The sequence below is a fragment of the Danio rerio genome, chromosome 18, assembly GCF_052040795.2.
Source record: "Danio rerio strain M-AB ecotype USA chromosome 18, GRCz13ab, whole genome shotgun sequence".
Taxonomy (NCBI): domain Eukaryota; kingdom Metazoa; phylum Chordata; class Actinopteri; order Cypriniformes; family Danionidae; genus Danio; species Danio rerio.
Genome location: NC_141038.1, coordinates 35,970,419 through 35,986,336, shown reverse-complemented (window position 1 = coordinate 35,986,336; position 15,918 = coordinate 35,970,419). Strand labels below are relative to the sequence as shown.

The 15,918-nt window shown below is 40.5% G+C and overlaps 1 long non-coding RNA gene across 1 annotated transcript in view; it reads left to right on the top strand.

Annotated features, from left to right (window-relative positions):
* The window catches only part of LOC147832882 (uncharacterized), a 67,347-nt gene that overhangs the window by 34,885 nt on the left and 16,544 nt on the right, over positions 1-15,918 (top strand). The gene's annotated exons all lie outside the window — the stretch shown is intronic.

Sequence of the window (15,918 nt, the reverse complement as noted above, 5' to 3'; positions counted from 1 at the left end):
AAACATAGCTAGGGCTAGGTGTCTTCCTAAAATGGCACAAATGACAAAAACAGGTTAGCATTAAAATAAGAGTTTAGGATAGTGGGTCTGTGTCAGCAGGTTGGTTCCTCCCCCTTTCTGGTCACTTGGAGTTGAGGGACTGGAGTTGACATGGGACAGGTAGGATTTGGATTGATTCTGAGTTCAGCTGTGTGGCAAACGATCAAGACAGCACTCTTAGGAATTGGAAGGGTTTCATCCACAAGTGGTTGTGTGATGCAGTGGTGACCTGAGGCATCAGGTGTTGAGTTAGCGTCTAACTCTGGTGTTCAGGTACAGTCTATTGAGTCTTTGAAGTTATGGTGCTTACAGTTCTCTGTAAGTGAGGTGAAGAGGTGCTGTTTAGTGAGGTCGTTGCTTGTCAGGCAGAATCAGGTTTTCCTTTCCTTTGCCACTTCCGATCCGCTTCCCTTCGTTGGAAGAACTCTTTCAGGATCATTTTCATCAGTTCTTGAGGGTCAAAACATGGTGATGTTGTCCCTTGTGGGGATTCAGTTGGAGCTTGATCAGCGTGGAATCTTTGTGAGTTCTTTCGTTGACCTCTTGGGCTGGTTGCATCAAGGTGGGGTTGCTTTACCTTGGAAGTACCACTTGATTCCCACGAGCTTGTCCCCCTTTGGTTTACAAATGAGGTGGACCTGTTCCACGGTCTCTCCCGGTGACGTTCAGGTGAGTGTTGTCGTCCAGACAGTCCTTTCCAGCGACGGTTCCACTGTTTGGGTCTGGTATCAGCGTGACAGTCTCGTTGTCTGTTGTAAGACGACACATTCCACTCACTGGGAGGTAGTCTAGCATTGTCTGGGCCTTGGGCACCCTCAAGGGCCAGATCTTGACTTTGAGTGTTGAAGTCATAAACAGCAGGGATTTTGGCACTCTTCTCTGAAGCCGTCTTTTGTTTGACGTAGGCTTTGTGTGCCAAATCTCGTAATTGCTGAGTGTTCATGGTGTGGGGGCATGCAAGAACCCCAAGATGGTGGCTTACCCCAGGATGGAGGTTTCTCAGGAAGAGGATTTTGAAGTTCAGGTCCTCTTCCATCTCAGGTTCATTGCGGGTGCCGAAGTAGGCTCGTCTGAGTCTGCTGTAGTAGGCTTGAGAAGACTCATGGCGACCTTGCTTTGTCTCCAGGGCAGCTACAAGTCCTTGTTCAGACTCAATGTCATCAAACTCTCTGATGAGGGCTTCTCGGAGCAGGAGGTAGTCAGTCTTTGTGTGAGCTGGCTGACGGTCCAGGAAGCTGCGCACTTCAGGGCTGGAGGTTGCTCGGAGCAAATACAGTCTATCTTTGTTAGTGACATTGGGTCTCATTTCCAGGTGGAAGTCAATGTCTTGCAGATAGGCGTGAACATCTTGGCTACCTGGCAAATTCGGCGTGAACTTGCCCAGGTTCTTGACTAGCTTGTCAAGGTCTCTGAGGTCCAGGCCAAATGGTGATACGTGGTTGTCTGGAACAGAAGGAGATGGTGAGGGTTTTGGCAGTGACCCCTCAGCTTTCTCATTGTGTGTCAGTTCATATGCATGCTTGAGTTCATCTTTAGTGCTGTTGGACTCTTCTTTGATGTAGTCCAGCTGCTGCGTTAGTCGTCTGACCTCATGTCTAGCTTCACTCAGGTGAGTTTCGAGGGCTTTGATTCTGCTGTCCTTGTCTTTAGAGTCAGCATTTACCTCTTCCAGTAGCTGTTCAACATACTCAAGCTTGTTAGCGACGTCAGCCTGGTCGGCTTTGGCTTGCTCCATTTCTTGGGTGGTGGCGGCAAGAGTCTCTTGAAGTTTATCGATCTCCTCTTTGGCAGTTTGATCAGTCTCATCTGGCTGTTCCGGTCGTTCCTGAGCCTCCAGTTCTAGCTGGTTGATGCGGGTCTGCACATGCGTCAGCTTGTGCTGGAGCTGGGCGGAATGCCAGTCACTCAGCTTAAGGGTGGCGATGAGGACGTGACTCAAAGTACCTGTGATCTTGGCTAGGTCTTTGTGATTGTAGCTTTTGCTCGGGTCTTGCTTCATAAGGCTGTTCAGGTTCTCATCCAGCTGGTCCTGTGTCAGATGCTGTAGCGTTTCGGCGGCCTTAGGGAGGAGGCTGTCCGTTGCAACACTTAGCCATGCTTCTAGGTCCTTCCAGTGGCGAACAGGGTCTTTAGGGCGAGCCATGTTTGCGGTGGTGAGGGGGAAGACCTATAACCGACACTGACACAGACCTAGAGGGGAGAGAGAGAGAGGACAAAAGAAAACAAAACAAATGGCAAACAAAAAGTGTCAGGGTGTAATGTCAGGTGTGAGCTACTGTTGAGTGACGAATAAACAGGTGGGTGTTGTTCTCTGTGACTGTGATCCTCTAGGGGGCGTTCATCTAACTTGTAGTCTCTGTGGGGACAGTCAGTAAACACACACAGTTAGAGAACAGGGGAAGAGAAGAAGACTGACAAGGAGTAGAGTGATAATTGGCTGCTTCCAGGTTCCTAGTGAGAACAATTCCTTTAGCTGTCAAGCATGTGAAAGGATGCTTCTCGGCCGGAAGTTGGAAATGGGGAGCTCTAAACACCAGGACTGTGATTGTTATTAAATTTCCTCCGCTGTGAAAGAAAGTACAATAACAATGACAGTATTGGTTTCTTACTCATTAGGATTGACACCATACACCAAGTAGACCACTTTTAATGTGAATCTAAAATCAAATTTGAAAACACCTGTCTTCTGGTTGACTCGTTTCGTCCTTAATCAGGTAGCGTCCTATGGCGAGAAAGGGTAGAGAGTCAGATAATTATAACATGAAATGTTTAAGTTTCACAACTTCTGTTAAATGTTTCTAACGTTTTCTGCTTTCATGATTCACACAGGTACAATCTCAAAAGGGCAGCGGTAGTCAACTCGGAAGAAGACAGTTAAAAGAAACAACAGAAAGTGAAGCAAGTTTTCAAATTACAAAGTTGACAAAGTGGTGGCACTGTTGAGTCAATACATCAAAAGGAGTTAGTTTATAGTGTTATCAAGATAACTAATTAGCCTAAGTAGACAGGAAAATCCTATATTTCCTTCTGGGTTTGGCTAATTGAAGGCTACTGCTCGGCTATGCTTGGTTTAATGATGACTAGAGTTCAGTTGTAGCCACCTACAGGCAACACTGTCTCATTGCATCAACCAAACACCAAGGGGAGCACTGTCCTGTGAGGTAATTTAATACCTAAAGGATAATAATAAGAAAAAAAAACTTGATTGCAAATTAATTTAGAACTAATTCAAATTAGTAATGACATTAAATGATTTAGAAATATGATTTTTATCAATAACATTGATTAAGAGTTGCTATAATTAAATAAATCAATAATTGTAATAGAAAAGGGAAACCAAACACCAATTAACTATTAATGAAATTAAAATTTCCAAATAGTAATAATGTTGGTTGAGACTAACACTCAGTGAGGTTGTCATTAAAGTCATAAACACAATTATGATTAATTAATCAGCAAGCATTCCTGCAAATCAGTTATGAGAACAAATCAATTTCAAAATCAATGATGATAGGGAATGCGTGGTATTCCTGATGTCATTAAATTTGATCAAAAGTGTTTATTTAAAATTAATCAATAACTGTTATTGAGATAGGGCAGCCAAGCATCAATGGACTATTAAATGAAATTAAAATTTCAGAATAGTGATTGTGTTTGTAAAGTCCTAGGACAATAAATGTTATAATTTAATTAATCCGTAAACACTGTGCTTATAAATCAACTTCAAATATCAACAGTCATAGAAAATGGTTGTTCCTATAATGTTGATAAGTTTCAGAAGAGGAAAGCATTAATCATTAATTAAGCCTTAAGCATTAATTTGATTGAGCAATCAAAAGCATTATGTTATAGTCATAAACTATAATTCATTGCTAATAAACCAACAACTTATGAGCATTTGAATTTATAAAACAGGCCAGGTTAAACAGGAAAAGCATTTGACAATTGTGATTAAACTAGCGATGAGATCGCGTACAATGGGGTTTACTAAATCTGCATTAGTCAAAGCCTTTTCCAAGAAAGGGAGAAAAATGAGAAATAAGGCAAATAGCCTATAAAGAGTAAGAAATCAAGATTCAAAATCTCGCTAGCGTGAATTAGGTTGTCACTTCAACTTAACACACTGCATTCAAGACCACAAGAAGAGCGCTACTACACTAGCCTTTAATGCTATAATGGCATAGCCATACTACACACTTCAATGCAACAGCGTGAGCTTCAGTTAGCTTAGCCTTGTGCTAATGTCTACAGCCGATGCAAGCGCGGAGGACTGCGCATGCGCACTTGAGAGTACTCTGAAAAGTCTTCCAGGACTTTCGGGAGGCTGTTACTATGACGACGTACACAGAATGAACTAATATGCGGTTATGCACACAAATTTACATGCATCACGTGAAATAGCGGCGCATTTCACACTGCTCAACATAATATAGCACTATTAAGATCTCGGCGGATCCTAGCGCTCTGTGTCAGGACTATTCACAGTCAAAGACACGCGTGGATTCAATCACGCACACTTTACTTGATCAAGATAAGTTCTCCCGTGAGAATACGCTCTGCCGCTCTCTTGAGCGCGGCGCGCTGAGTTCACTAACTCTGTTGTTAGTGAATTAAATGGCAAAAAGACAGTTAGCTACTCTGTGCTTAATTTGACCAGGGAGAAATGCACAGTTAGTCTTTAAAGCTGGGACACGCACCTTTAAATCAACTGTGAAGGCCTCATAGGAGAAAGAATAAGGAACACGCTTATTGTTTCTCAATCCGTGCGCTTTACAGCGACGTATCGTTTTTGTCTCGTGGACAAATAACTATTTACTGCAGTTCGCTTTCTCAAAAGCACTCGAGTTGCGCATTCGTGCGTTTCAACACACTGGGTACCACAATAAATCATACAGTAACACAACAACTTTGTTTCTCTGTCTCTGATCTATTCTTCCAGACAAAATAGAAAAGATAAAAAATGTTTTTGTGCTTAAAAGTCAGATCGTGCTGTGCCTAAAAATTCTCCACCATTAATATGTAGGGGATCAACCTACGTTTTAATATCGATCAGGGATTAATTAGCTCATTTCAATGAATCGGATCCTAAAGATTCGAATCATTGATTTGACTCAAATGAGTCAGATTGAATCCGATCAAAAGATTCACACTTTATCTACCATTTGTCCCGCAAATAGAAGACATTGTATCTTACCAATCTTGTTAATATTATTTACGTGGCCAACGATAATAACATAACACAGTATTGGATGATCTTTTAGCAAGGTAACAAGATCTACAGCTCGAGGCAATGACTTAGAAGCACATAAACAAGAACACAGTTCTTACAAAATGAGTACAAAGATTTATTGAGCTACACTACGATACATGAAACTAACTACGTAATAAGCAAACAACAAACAAACGCACACACACACACACACATTCACACATACACACAGAGGCAGTTCAGAGGATGCAGAATGAGTTGACAACGTCCCAAATTAATTCTAATACTTCTTACAAGATCTTAGAATAACACCTGAGAAACCACAAAAGCAGAGATATGGCTTATCTTTAACTGCTTAAGATCAATCTGCACAAGATCAGCAAGAGACAACATTAGTTTGTTACTTGCGCCCTTTTTGCTGAAGTCGAATCTCCCTCGCCGGCTGGCCTTGGGGAAACACGGTGCTCCTGATTGGGTGGTTTCTCGCTTCGATTACGTCTTTGGGATTCACACGCTCGTGAATGGCTGTTGTCCTGGGTTACCGAGGTGACAGACTGCTGAGAGTCGGTTTGCGGAAGTTCATGCAGCTTCGGGAGTCCCGAAACTTAAGAGGTTTGCGTGGAAGTTCGTAGTGACCCAATCGCGTGGCGGCGCGGTGTCCGGGCAGGCGAAAGGGGGCAGAAAGCAAAAGCATGCGCAAGCTAGCTGATGCAAAAAGCAAAGTTTCTTTGTTGCAGGGCGTTTTTAAGTGACCTGGTCTGGTTCGTCCCCATGGCACTGTCTGCCAATGAGCAGCTGCCATGAAGGGCGGGGCCACGCCCCGTACTGACGTAGGAAAGGTCAATAATTAACAGACTGCATGTAGATTTAACGTGGTAGAATTCTTGCAAGATTGAAACTCTTACATCAAACGTTACAAGATGGATACTGTTTGTACTACTAGGTTTTCATTTACACCAACGTATTGCAAATGTCACTAGCTTTCGTTCAATACCAGACATCATACATTTCAGACACATACAGATTATTTTACTCTGTTATAAGGGTTAAAACAACACATTGATTAACCTAGTTGATTGGAATAAACAGCATATGAGGAACATTATGGCATATTATTCAAAGATACATCTGCCTTAGTTCTAACATTTTAAGAGATTGTCTTTTATTCATATACATTAATGTTTCTAGAGATCTCTTTGTCTCTACGAAATTGTGCTTCTAGCAGGATGTGCCCAAGGCGAGCACATGACCAGGAGTCAATTAAATGTCTTGTGAAATGGTTTCCGCTGAAGATCCTGTAAGGGCCATTGTTTTTAATTTAACTGATTTAATTAATCATTGGCTAGTTAGCCGAAGGGTACCAGAACATCTGCGGAGAAGTACTGGTCAGAGGAGCCCGAAATCAATTGGCGCTCTGTTATCCTGATGGTATAAGCCCTCAAGCTAGTTCAATGAATGAGACCATTGGAGATGCCCAAGATTTCAGATTCAACTTGTGTTGACCACTGAAAAATGCCGATGAGTTCCTACATAAGGAAGGAAATCCACAGGCTGAGTTCCTCGCGGCAAGCTTCGGAAAGGAGGATAGCTTCTTCTAAGCTGTTAATGGAGGCTGCGGTTTGGAGAAGGTGAGAGACAAAGGGGCGTCCTTGAGGAATTATGCGCATAGCGATATTCAAGTGTCCCAGAATGGACAGGAGTTCGCGTTTTGTGTAATTTTGCTTCTCAAGGAAGATGGATGACAGGGAAATGATTCAGTCAATTTTTTACTCAGGAAGTGATGCTTGAAAGTTTTTAGAATCCAGCTTAATGCCTAGGAACTCTAGAGAAGTGCTAGGGCCGGACGTTTTCTCCTCTGCTAGAGGGATGCCAATATTAGCGAAGACTTTGAGTAATCGCTAAATGTCTGGCAGGTGGCTCACTAGGGGGGGAAATGATGAGAAAATCATCTAGTAAGTGGATGAGATGCGACACGCCGTAATTATTAGCGAGAATCCAACATATAGCCTCCGAAGGCATGTTGATTATTTTGGGGCTACTTTTGCATATGAATGTTAAATGGACTGCAAAGTAGAATTTGGATCTTTAATTAATGCTGACCAAATGCCAGAAATCGGGATGTAAAGGCATAATTTTAAATGCGGAGGAAATGTCAACTTTAGCGAGCCATGCATTACGGCCAACTGATTTGTTTAAGGATATTGCCTGATCGATATCGTGGCAATGGAGCGAGAATTGGTCTGATTTGATTAAGCTATTGATACTTGAAAATGGGGAGTTATGAGGGAATGATAGATCGATTATGAGGTGTTTTTGGTCAAAAAAATTTCTGGTGGCTACACCGATAGGTGTAATACGAAATGAGCTGAATGGGGGGGGGATCTCTTTTTTGATTGATGGTCTACAACTCTGGGTTCAGCGATGGTGGATTGTAGGTTAGGACAAGCGAGGTTGTAAGAGGGCAGGGTCAAAACGCCTGGATGGAATCCGTAGGATAAACCTGAAATGAGAAATTCAGAAAAGTTAGCGTCAGGGTGAAAACAATTGAGATGCAAGTTGAGACACATTGACAGGAGTCGATAAGTAATTTCTTGATTTTTTTATTAGCTTTTAGGATTGGGCAAACTACTCGGGTGTGCGCTCCACCACAATAATTGCATGTATGTGGAAATTTGCAGGGGTGACGGAAGCATCTGCCAATATTGAAACCGAAGCATGGGTTAGAGGAAGAAGAACTCTGGGAAGAGGAGGAAAAAGGAGGTAGTAGAGCAGGGATTGCTAAAGTAGAAGGATGGGGAACATAGCTAGTGGATCTTGGGTTAGCAGATTCTTTATCTGAGGAGGGAATAATAAAAGGACAGTAAGTGGTAGGGTGAAGACAGGAATTGCAGACCACGCAGGAGAGATTGCGGCAACCTAGAAAATCCCTGTTGTGGAGATCAGTGTCCAAAGCCCCCAGTAAGGACACTGATTCCACTGAGTTACTCAGATAGCGCATTTGGCGGAAAATATTTTGTGATATGCATAGAAATGCATACCCCCATAGGAGAGCGCGAGCTCCGAGATGATGGCCATGTAGTCGATCAGCTCGCGTCTCCTATGGGGAAATACAGAGCAAATAATGTCAGTGAACAGGGGTGATAGCGTTCTGGCACCACGCCGGATTTCCGGCGTACTGTGGCTGCGGGGGGAAAAAAATCAGGTTCACGGATATTGATCTGTCATTTCTCTAGATTCACAGAATTCACTCACTGCTGAAAGCGGCGGATTGGTTTTTATTAAGTGCCATTTTGTGTGCTCGTGAATCATCTTTTGAGTGTAGACGCCATGTAAATAAAAGATTAATTGTGTAATTTAGAGAGCTTTATAAATTATAACGGATCTTTGTGAGATCTCTATGAACTAAGATTAGTGACGCTTTTTAGTGATAATAAGAGGAGCGTGCTTTGCACTTTCCAGGCTATAATCCATTCAGAATTTGTATGAAACTTTCGTTTTCGGCACATATACGCTGATATGTTTTGGGAATGACATCTGCATATTTACGCTGGGTTTATTCTCGAAATAACGGTGAAGCAATAGACGGGACAAAAATATATTTCCCCCTTCTCCTTAAACAACTTAGTGTTTCAGCTATGAAATAGTTCAGTTTTGTATGTAGCCTAATGGCAAAGTGTTTATATTTAGTTTCGTTTTTTATTCAGCTTATTTAGAAAAACGTTTGGAGCATTTTTTATTCGTTAAAATTAAGTTTTTTTTTTAACGAACAGCGCCCAGCGGAAGACCATCATTGTCTGTTTGATCAGTTTGCCTTCTCAGATCATCACGACTTGCCTAAAATAAAAGATATAAAACAGTTCAAGTATAAAACAATGGTAGCTTAAACGTTAAAGAATGTGTGCTATTAGGCGCATAGTTTGCTTATGAAAAGCTTGCAGGACATCGAGGCGCCAGAGCAATCACTTGCATTTTTTCAGTGGGAGCAATTTAAAGTTATCCGTCATTTTTGCTCACAAAGTACGAGTAATACATCAAAAAACGTTACAGCGTTTTTATAAAATAAAGAAAACCAAAATGATGCGCTTTCTGTCGTCTGGTTTTTGAACAGGAGCGCTTAACAAAATGAAGCAAAATGTATATGCCTCACAGACATAATAAATATATTTATAGAAAGCTTTAAATTATTACTTAACGAAATAAAACAAATCGAAAACAAAAAAACTCCTTCATGTAATCCGTAAAGATGAATTTCTTTCTAAAGGCGAGTCCAAGAGGAGATTGCCAGTCAGGATCTTTACGACACTGACTCAGAATAAGTAAATAATAAATTAAAATAATAAATAAAATAATAAAATAAAATAATAAATAAATAATTAAGATATGTCCTTACTCTTTCCTCGACACATTCATTGTTATTTGTTTTTGCCGGTGCTTGGGGCGAGTTTTAGCTTATTGTGTGCACTTGAACGCGGATTCACAGTAGCAGTTTTAACATGGAGTGACACGACATCTGACGTACAGATGACACTGGCACAGTCCGGTTTTCCACTGTCATGTGTCACTCGCTAGTGGCATGTGTAGTGACCTGTGTCACTCAGAGTGTCGCGCTGCATGTCACTGCAGTGACATCGACACCCGGCGAAGCTTATGACATTAATTAACACGAGCAAAACCATATTTAATCATTACGCGACTTTTAACCTAATTTATCGCGTCGCAAGTTAGTTTATTTGCTGAGCTACTCCACGATGTTTTAATTTAAACGCATTTATTTTATGTATTCGTAGTCATACTTCCGTACGTAATATAGTCATTTGACAGTACATGTCAGTCAAATTTATTGTGGCATGCTTATGTATGGAAGGGGTTACACTTATCTGTTGTACTGTATATTATTGCATCCTGGCAGTTCCTTTGTTCCCTACAATATGGACTTCTCTATGTTTTTAATTCATTCATTTATTTTATTATTTAACTTATTTTCATTTTAAGGTATTTTAAATAATATCCTTTAAAAAGTTATAATAAAATGCATGTTGAAAACTCATAACATTTATGCATGTAAGATAACAGGTGTCATTTGCCTAATGATTTTTAAATATTAAAGCAAAGAGACTTATAAGATTAATGTGCTTATAACGTGCTTATACTGACACCTACTGGCACATGTCACAAGATCACTGACACTGGCATGTGTCACTGACATTACTGGCATGTGTCTAAAAAGAGCCACTTGACAATAATGATGATCAGGGTTACACATAGGCTGTTAATATATTTGGGCCCAGGGGCCCACAAGTTATGTGTTAAAAGTGCGTTGCATACATATTACCCCCACCCCTACTCACCTCAGGGGCAAGGAAAAAAAGTTCAGGCTCAGGAATTTTTTCCACTATCAGCCCTGCAGTGAATCTAGAAAAAAGCTACCTGAAATTCTGCTAAAGATAGGGTTTGTGATTGAGAGGTATTTTAATATTGAGCGTGAGTGTGAATTATCTGCAATTCACCTGTCGTTCTGCCGTAGGTGGTGTAATAGGTGCAAGAAGTGTAGTAAGATCTATGTCAGCACCTGATAATATAAGTTTTTTTGCAGCATTCAAGATGGGTGGTGGTTGTGAGAAGGGTGTATGGGGGCGTGATGAAGAAATTTGTGAAGGGACAGTGGGATGTTGAGCTGGATCAGTGCTGGAAGAGAGAGTGAGTGCTTGGTGATAGGAAGAGGGGGGGAATACTAGAGAGTGTAAAGGGGTTAGGGAGAGGATCAGCGTTGGGAATAGAGCTGTTATTGTTGCTGATTTGGTCCATTTTGGTCGATATATTTAGTTGGTTAGTTGGATGTTTGGTTGGTTAGTCTGTTGGCAGGCTGGCTGGCTGATTTGCTGGTTTGCGAAGCTTAGATTGCTATAAAGCGTTCATAGCTTGTGGTCTTCTAAAATGAAGATAAAAGGCAGAAAGTGATCCATTTATAGTAAGCTAGGATCACTCGGATGGATTATTACTGATTACAAATGAGTGGCCAGCTGTGCTCAATCATATCACGTGCTCTTCTCGAAATTAGTTTGTGAAACTTCACTTAACAGAGCAAGGAAATTTTCACAGTATGTCTGATAATATTTTTTCTTCTAGAGAAAGTGTTGTTTGTTTTATTTTGACTAGAATAAAAGCAGTTTTATATTTTTAAAACACCATTTTAAGAACAAAATTATTAGCCCCTTTAGGCAATTTTTTTTTCGATAGTCTACAGAACAAACCATCATTATACAGTAACTTGCCTATTTACCCTAACCTACCCAAATAACCTAATTAAGCCTTTAAATGTCACCTTAAGCCGTATAGAAGTTTCTTGAAAAAGATCTAGTAAAATATTATTTACTTAATCATGGCAAAGATAAAATAAATCAGAAATTAGAAATTAAAACTATTATGTCTATAAATGTGTTGAAAAAATCTCTCTGTTAAACAGAAATTGTGGAAAAAATAAATGGGGCTAATAATTCTGACTTCAACTGTCTATACATATATATATAAAATTCTGATTTCAACTGTATATATATATATATAAAAAGGGTGGAGCCGAACCCGAATACGGTATTCGGAAAGGCACGAATAGCGTGTTTTTACGAATACTTATTTCGAACAAATACTTGAAAAATTATTTGTATTCGGGAGCAAGAAAAACATTATATCAAAAAGCAGCATTTCCTCATGAGACCACAGTGCATGCCCGTGTGAGTGAGTGAGTGAGTGAGAGAGAGAGACAGAGAGATAGAGACGCTCAGTCCGCAGTCAGAGGGCGGGGCGGAGGTAAAAGGTGTCTGGCACAAGCTTCTCCTTAGCAACAGACAGAGAAAGCTCGGCTGAGCGAAAAAAAATACTTCACTGCATCACTTTTTTTGTTAAATAGATTTTTGTACCTTAATTGGGTTCCAGATCCAGTTTATACACTTGTAGCGGAGTTTGATCGGGATATTCCATTACGCTGCATTTTTTAGCCGTCACTTTTTATTAACTTGAAACTCTTCAAATACATTTGGGCACCCAGAAAAAGAGTGAGCCATTTCTTGGTCCTCCACCAGTCAAAAAAAAAACAAAAAACTTCATGTTCTTTGTGGAAGAATTTTACAGTCAGTGGAGCTGCAACTAAAACAAAGTGATACTGTATAATGTGTGCAAAAGTGAAATCAGCAGAGGCAGAGATATTAAACATCTGTCAACATCTTCTATGCATAATCATTCATTCATTTCTTTTCGGCTAAGTCCCTTTATCAATCTGGGGTTGCCACAGTGGAATGAACCACCAATTTATCCAGCATATGTTTTACGCAGTGGCTGCCCTTCCAGCTGCTACCCAGCACTGGGAAACATCCATACACTCTCTTTCACACACATACAATAGAGACAATTTAGCTTGCCCAATTCACCCGTATTGCATGTGTTTGGACTGTGGGGGAAACCGGAGCACCCGGAGGAAACCCACGCCAACATGGTGAGAACCCAGTCGGGGCTTGAACCAGCAACCTTCTTGCTGTGAGGCGACAGTGCTACTCACTGTGCCACCGCGCAACCTTCTATGTAATGTATTATCAAGTGCACTAAAAGCATCCTCTCCTGATACTGTCTGTGAACCCCCCACAAGCATCATTCCCCTCAATCAGCACAGCTATGTTCTGCTAAATCCTCCACAAGCACCAAACCATCAACACAGCCACATTCTGTCCCAGCAAGTCAGTTTCAAACATAAAAAAAAAAAAAAAAACTTTGTGTCTGTTTTGTGGCAGACAGATGACAATAGCAGGGCTGTATCTTTTAGTATTATATAGAATACTTTTGTTCTGCCAGATCTCCCAGGCAGGGTTTTATTTAGATTTATTTAGTTAATTTTAGTTTTTGGAATTCTGTCCATTGGAAAGAAGTTCTTTCAGAAGAAGAACAGTTTTTTGAAGTATTATTTGTTTTTATTCTGTCTTTTCAGTGTCCTTCAACAAGAACAGTGGTGGTGGGGTTCATAATATTCACAATGGTATTTTATTAGTTGTTTGTTTACCCATGGATGAGATAATGGCTTCTATGTTATTTTCTATTCAATGACATTTCTTGTCACATGTTCAAAAACAACAACCAATATTGCATGTCTATAATTTATATAATGGGTATAATTAAACAATACTTTCACTATAACGTAAATTAGAAGTGTAATAGAAAAAAATATATATTTTTGCGCCATTTTGAATTTTACTCGAATACAAATACAAATACTTTTCCCTCCTCAACAAATACAAATACAGATACAAATGCCGGCTGCTCCGCACATCCCTAATATATATATATATATATATATATATATATATATATATATATATATATATATATATATATATATATATATAAAGTTTTAAGAAAAGCGTATTTCTAAATGCCTTTTGATCACCTGTTAATTTATTGCATCCTGTAATATATGTGAATTTAAAACAGTGACTTTTTTCTAAGAAAACACACAAACCATTGCTTTGCATTTTTTTTATCAGTTCAAGATCTAAAAATTCTAAGAACAAAATATTTTTGGCTACATTTAGACCTTCACCTCTCTTTATTCCATGTATTCCCCTTTATGTTTTGGAATGGTCTAGACACCAACATCAGTTTAATCCTGCCAGAGGAAGACACATGGCAACAGACAAAAAGAACCTAGAGGGGCTAGAAAGGGACAGGTAAATCATGCTTGACCTACCTGTGTATTTGCCTGTGACTCCACATGCTCCATGCTCCATCAGTCCGGCCACTCAATCTTACCTTCATGGAATCCCCACCATTTGTGTGCTGCTGATTGAGTTTCTCAATTGGCTGCCTCCTCAGATTTCAGAATCCCTGAATGACGAGTATCAGACCCTCTAGAATCCCCCGAAATGGTGGATGCCAGATTCTACTGATTCCCCTGAAGGTTGGGTCCAATAAAGTCCGAATTGTTGCCAAAGCTGTGTGACTTCCCAGTGCTGCCAGAGCCTTGTGACCTCTCTTTGCTTCTTGATTCAAAATACTCCTGACTGACTGAGTTTGTCTGATCCACCAGAGCTTCCTGACCCAAGACCTTTCAGACCCACAGGAGTTGTCTGACCTGCTAGTGCCACAACCCAGAACTTCTTGACCCACTGGTGTTGCCTGACCTACCATTGCCTCCTGACTCACTGGGGTTTTCTGACCCACCAGTGCCTGCTGACATAAAGTCTCCAGACCCTCCTTAACTCCACACTCAAGGCTCTCCTTACACTCCTCACCCTCTTCAGTTCTTTACGCAGCTTTGATGTAATATTGCTCCACTTTTCTTCCAGTTTCCATATAATTTTACCAAGATTTCCAGACATTTTCAGCCAGGTTTAGTTTAGATTTTAGGCTGGTCCTTTTATTGTTTAGTTTATTAAGCTTTAAGAAACTGCTTCATCCATTCTATTGTGTAACATCCTGCATAAATATTGTTAAAGTATGCTAAATATGCGAAATGCAAACAGAGAGAAAGACCTACATGTTGCTAAACATGTAACTCTACAAGAGTTCCTGCACCTGTTAAAGAAAACATCCAATCAAATCATAACAATTTCTTCTCCTGATTCCAATGACACATTAGGTTTAGTTTACATAATGTTTCATATAAAAGCCTGAATAAAACTATTTAAACTTGCTTTTATGAATAACATACATTTTCAAGAATAAAGCAGTCTAAGGGCGTACTCACACTATGCTATCCTAACCGTGTCAGGCCCGTTTGAGCAGTGTGAGTGCTCTGAATTGGGCTCAGGCACGATTCACTTGTGTGCCAGAGCACGGTTCACTTGGGCTTTGGCATGGTGCGCTTGTGTGTGAGTGCAAAATGCGCCAGAGCCCTAAACTGAAAGCGAGAAGTGACTTTTAAGGGGTGGTTTTATATGGATTAATTAATCATTCTTACTATTCAATAAACACAAACAGTCATAGTTTATTGAGGACGCAAACCCTTCACTGCACAACAGCTGCACCTTCATTAAACCAATTCCTGTTCCAATTCCTGCAGCACACGGACTTTATGATTGTTTATGAGTGTCAAATGTGGCTGATCTGTTCAGCTAAATATTTGACTGCATCACCGCTTCCCAAACGACTAAAACAATATAAATTAATGTCCACTGTGCTGAGCTAAAGCGCTTACTGAACAGCGTATTATCGATGACATAAGCGTGCCAAGGCCCGAATGTAATGTGAGTGCGAGTGCAATTAGTCTTTTGACTGTATCCGAACTTGTGTCAGTCTCTAACCTTGGGCCATGAAACCCCACCCTGTCTCAGCAGGGTGTTTCCACACCTCTAGTTTGGGTTTGTATGATAAGGGTGGTTTTATTACATGCACGTGCTGATTTTCACAGTTGCAACACAGACACAGGGGAGATAGACAATGACAATGTTTACATAGACTTTAGTAGTCAAATTATTTGTGGTAATCTGAATAAGACAAGGTCGAAGCAGTGGCGCAGTAGGTATTGCTGTTGCCTCATAGTAAGAAGGTCGCTGGTTCAATCCTCAGCTCAGTTGGCGTTTGGAGTTTGCATGTTATCCCTTTATTCGCATGGGTTTCCTCCGGGTGCTCCGGTTTCCACCGTCCAAAGACATGTGGAACAGGTGAATTGGGTAGGCTAAATTGTCCGT